Consider the following 5,695-nt stretch of genomic DNA (forward strand, 5'->3'; position numbering starts at 1 on the left):
ATCCTTTATTGAAGAGGATTTTATGGCTTGGACTTCTGGGCTGCATTAAATAACAAGTGCCTGGTGTTTAAATACAGGATCAGGGTTAGATACTCTAACTTTTCAACTGGTCTGAACAGCTTTCCTTGGAAACAGGAATCATCTCCTTGTCATTTTTAAAAGCAGTGCATTTAATGGAACAGCTGAAACTTGCATGTGCTCTGTAACTGAAAATAATTTAAGGTAAAATATCTGAGATTTATTTTGTTTGGAATCTGTCTTCCTATACTGCAAAGCAAGGCAAAAATATACCTTTACACCTTTCAAGTGTGCATGTAATTTTAAAGTGGTTTTTTTCATTAAGAATATGATTGCAATACTAAAATAATTACAATACTGAAATTGGGTGTGAAAATGAGACACTGCATTCCAGGAGTCTTGAAAAACCTAATGGGGAAAAAGGTAAAGCACCTCGTGGAAAACAAGAACTTTCCTAAGAATTAATTACTGGAATAGAAGAGAATTCTCCAAATGTTGAGAAGCCAGGAAATCACCTTGTCCTCTTAAAGGCAGCCCTGCCACACAACCTAATTTCCAGTCTAGACATAAAACCGAGTGATTTCAGACGTGTTGGAAGGGGTTAAATCCCTGAGAAGTCTCAGAGCATTTAATTCATTGGGCGTTGGAGCCACCTGCATGTGAGTGAGGGGGAGAGAGGGAGATTTGGGCACAGCACTTTGCAAAGACCATTCCTGGGGAGAGCCTCAGCGCTGGGAACATGAATAAACATTTCTTTCTGACTGCCAGGAAACACACAGAGCCCAGGTCCACCCCAGAAACTGCTCGAGGCACCTCTGCAGCTGGAAAACCTCCTCCACAAGAGCCAGGTAAGACACCTTCACCTTTTTACCTGCTTGTCGCTGCAGTGAATGCATCCAGAAACTCAGGGCAGGAGCTGCTGTACCTTTCCAACACTGATATCTGATCGTTTTTAATTCTGGGGGTGCTCCAAGGATGCTCATCTCTAAAGGGAAGAGAAGAGTTTTGAAACATCGCCCAAACTTCAAGTTTTTCCCAGTTCTAAACTGTGCCTGTACCAGGACTTATTTCCACCCCACACAGCTGGCAGCCAACCTGCTCCAAGGAGATATTTCAATGCTGAGCTTTATTTCATTTCTGCTGGCTGACAGATGACAGGGTTCTGCTGGCTCTCAGAGACAAACCCATTATTTCTGAGCACAATGAGTTCTCCTCTGTGGGCAGCATCCCTGCCACAATAAATCACAGGCTACATCCAGCCATTGTCCTGGAGCCAGGCATCTGCTGATTCACCAGGGAGAGGCTGCTGGGTTGGGCTTTTTGGTTTTAATGTCACCCTATAGCTTCAGATTTTCTTCTGGATTTAAGTGAAAAGTGAATCATAATCTCATTTGCTGGCATTTTGACTGGAATAATGGACACTGTTCTGGTTACTAAACTGACCATTTCACACGTGCATTATGAATCTTGGTTCAGGTCACTTTTCCTGTTTAGACTAATTTATACACACAGAAGAAATAGATCTTTGTGTAAGCTGAACATTAAAACTCAGACACCAGCTAACAGCTCTCTTTCCAGACTCATGGTTCTTTATTGAACTAAAACCAAAAAGGTAAAAAATAAAAGAGATTTTAAGTAGTCTTGGAGGAGTTTTGGAGCTGCTCCTCACACAGAGGAGCTGATCATTTCTAACCTGATTCCAGATCTGGAATTGCACTTCCACTGACACAGAACTGCCTCAAATAATTTAATTTTTTTTTTTATGCACAGGCAAAGGATTCAGGGCAAACTACAAACCCTGACAGCCAGAGGGAAGAGAATTTCCCTCACGTCTCAGATAGATGTGAATATAGATATATATATATATTTATGGATATCTATAAGGATGTACCAGATAGAGATGGAGACCTTGTTTCCATGGCAACAACTCTTAAGACAAATAACACTAAAGATGCTGCCACGTCCTGCTTGGCTCAGATTGCTTTAGGACATGGAGTTGTTTTCACATTTCACATTTGGTGGAGCTGCTTGATTCCTGCAGGAGAGCCCCAGAGCTCCAGCTGGGAAATCACTGCTCTACTGCACACCCACTCCCTGAATTTCTGGGAGCAGCAGCCATGGGATCATCTATTCAGGTGACCCAGAGCATTCAATCCCATCAATACTAACACTAAAAACTGTGCAACAATTGGGCAGGCCACTAAAGTAGGTAATATATTCTCACATAATACTATCAGGTGCATTTATATTTAATTTTAGGTTATAGATTCTCATGTATTCTTATAAGCACAAAGTTTTGAGGTTCATATCACCAGTGACAAAACAAACACAGGCAGAGGGGGAAAAAAAACCACAACTCCTGACAATTTCTATCTGCAGAATCAATTCCTTCCCAAGGAGGAGCTGAAGGTCAACTTGACATTGTGGCAACTGTGACACAGCAACCAAACATCTGAGCAAGGTAAAAATATCCTGGAAGAGTCTCATCCCAGGTAGTTATTCCAGATTCTCCAGGGGAAATATGAAGACAAAAATATTCAAGTGCTGTCTCCCAGACAGGTGAAGCACCAGCTCAAATATTTGCTGTCCAGGGCTGGAATCTCTGCTCTAAATTCCCCCCAGAAGAAAAGCACTGCATAAAACCCCCGAGCTGCTCCCTCTCTGTATCCAGGAGTTCTGAGCAGTTTGGGATGCCTTGTGCCTGAGGAAGCACCTTTGGAGCAAATATTCACACGTGGAGTCTCTGAGTTCCCACTAAATACACCCCACAAAGAGGCTTGGCTGCTCAAGCCCCATCCCTGCAGGATCCAAGGGTAAAATCCCTCATTTGGGGTTTTTTCCAAGCTGTAACCCTGCCACACTGTGAGCTCTTTACACTTCCAAGTTCCAGTAATGGGAGAACCTCCTCTGCAAAGTTCCAAAGTAAGCAAAAAGGGAAAAATCCTTTCAAAGGGGCCCAACCCAAACAGCAAATGCCTCATTGCTCCATATGGTTTGTGTCCACATTGCTTTGGGGAGAGAGGATGTTTTCCAAGAGCTGAAAACCCCCACAGTTCCTCAGTCTCTGGAAGAAGAAACCCCCAGTGCAGTGTTCACCTTCCCAGGACTGCAAAGAGGAATTAAGCTTTTAAAAGCTCTTCTGTAAAATGAAGGGCTGATGGCTGGTGGGGTGGACCAGCAGATGAGAATTCCTGCAGGCACTGATTCAATGATGAATAATTTAATGGAATGTGAGATTTAGGGGGAAAATAAATATCAGAGCAACCCCATTCCACTTCCCAGCATGGAGCTGCCTTTTGCCAAGGTGAGACTGTCAGAAATCAGAGCAGCTCTGTCCCCTCCAAAGCAATGACCAGAACAGGGACCTTGCTGCACTGCCAGGATGATGGATTGCTCCATTCCAGTGACCACTCACAGCTGCTCAAGACAATCAAAATTAATGATTCTGCAAATAAGTCCTTTCTGTGTGCTCCTCACACAGAAAATGAGGGGTTTCTTGAGGTTTTTGGGGTTGGTTGTTTGAGTTGGGTTGGGTTTTTTTTCACTTAGCACAGCAGAAGGAACGAAGCTCTCAGATTCTTGGCATCTTGGTTCTCCACCTCTAAAATGGGCAAAATAATACCCTGAAGTGTCTTATAGCCATGTGTAAGAATAAATACATCAATGAGAAAAACTGCATTGAATCTATGAGAATAGCTACAATAAACTTACAAAAAATAATTACATTAAATCTATGAGAATAGCTACAATCTACAAAAAATAACTACATTAAATCTATGAGAAAAACCACATTAAATCTACAAAGTTAACTACATTAAATCTACAGAAATTGCCAGTTAAATCTATGAGAATAACCACGTTAAATTTACAAAATTAACTATATTAATTCTACCAAAAATGCCAGTTAAATCTATGAGAATAACCACATTAAATCTACAAAATTAACTACATTAAATCTACCAAAACTTGCCAGTTAAATCTATGAGAATAACCACATTAAACCTACAAAATTAAGTACATTAAATCTACAAAAAAAGCCACATTAAGTCCTGTGAGGAACCTGCCTGTTGCACTTTTATGGATGCCAACCAGGTAGATCCTACTCAGAGCCAGCTTAGGTGTAAAGTAAGAGTAAAACTGCTCAACACCGAGGAAGATTCCCATAAATCAATCTTTGTTAGCTGCAGAAATTTCTGCAAACAGAAACGAGAGATCACTTAGATCCTAATTAAATGTATAGATTTGTCCTTAGCAGTGCCCTTGCCTGCTGCAGCTCTGTGTGCCATATGGACACCCAGGAGCTGCTGGAGCCCCTGAGCATTTCCCATCCCTGGCTTCTCCCACTCCTCCTCAGCTGCTGGGATGAGAATTGCTGCCAGGAGCTTGAGTTCACCTGACTCAGGAGAGAAAAAAATCACAGGGAAGTTCTCCCAGGGATTTTGAGGCAGAACGGTGACTGGGAGAGGAGACCTGGGCTCCTGGCAGAGGGAGCTGGTGGTGATTGCTCCCCATTCTTGGAACACTGGGTGTCCATTGCCAGCAAAGGAACCCCTGCTCTGCCCCCAGCACCTCCTGAACTCACACACAAAACTTGGAGTGCAGAGGCACAACCTGGCATTTCTGCCGAGTGAAATCCTGCAGCGAGAGCAAAACACCCCCAGCCCCAGCCCCAGCCTGCTCCTCCCTCCTCCCGCGGTGAAACAAAGCCCTCGGGAAACCCACCCTGCCCTTGCTCTTACTGCCTGTCCCAGCTGTTCCCAGCCACATTTCCATGCAGGAATTGTGTGCATTGCCTGCAACAGCCCATAAATCAGCCCGTTTGCTCGCACTTCTGCCTTCATCCCACCCCAAAGCTGCCGGTGCTCTGGGAAACCGGGGAGCTCCAGCAGGTTCCCAAATCCCTGCGAGGGCAGCAGCCCAGTAACGGGATGGCTCCAGGGATAAAAGAGTCCCGGGTGGAATTCAGGGATAAAAGAATGATGGGGTGGCTCCAGGGGTAACAGGATCCCGGGTGGAATTCAGGGATAACAGAATGATGGGGTGGATCCAGGGGTAACAGGATCCCGGGTGGAATTCAGGGATAACAGGATCCTGGATGGAATTCAGGGATAACAGAATAACGGGGTGACTCCAGGGATAACAGGATCCCGGGTGGAATTCCAGGGATAACAGAGTCCCCGGTGGTATTCAGGGATAACAGAATCCCGGGTAACATTCTGGGATAACAGAATCCCGGGTGGCATTCCAAGGATAACAGAATCCTGGGTGGGATTCCAGAGTAACAGAAGCCCGGGTGGCATTCTGGGATAACAGAACCCCGGGGCCAACACAATCCCGGGTGGCATTCAGGGATAACAGAATTCCGGACTAACAGAATCCCGGACTAACAGAATCCCGAGCTAACAGAATCCCGGGCTAACAGAATTCCGGACTAACAGAATCCCGGACTAACAGAATCCCGGGCTAACAGAATCCCGGGTGGATTCCGGTCTAACAGAACCCCGGGGAGCTCGGGAGCAGCCGCCGCGGCTCGGAGCGCCTCCAGCCCATCCCACTCCCTCCTCCCCCGGAGCATCTCCCCGGAGCTGGGAAGGGCTCGGGGCTGAGCTCCCAAGCCTGAGCATGGCTCGGAGCAGCCTGGCAGAGCCGCAGCCTCCCGGAGCCGCCCGCCGTGCCC

This window comes from Haemorhous mexicanus, chromosome 23 (assembly GCF_027477595.1).
Source record: "Haemorhous mexicanus isolate bHaeMex1 chromosome 23, bHaeMex1.pri, whole genome shotgun sequence".
NCBI lineage: Eukaryota > Metazoa > Chordata > Aves > Passeriformes > Fringillidae > Haemorhous > Haemorhous mexicanus.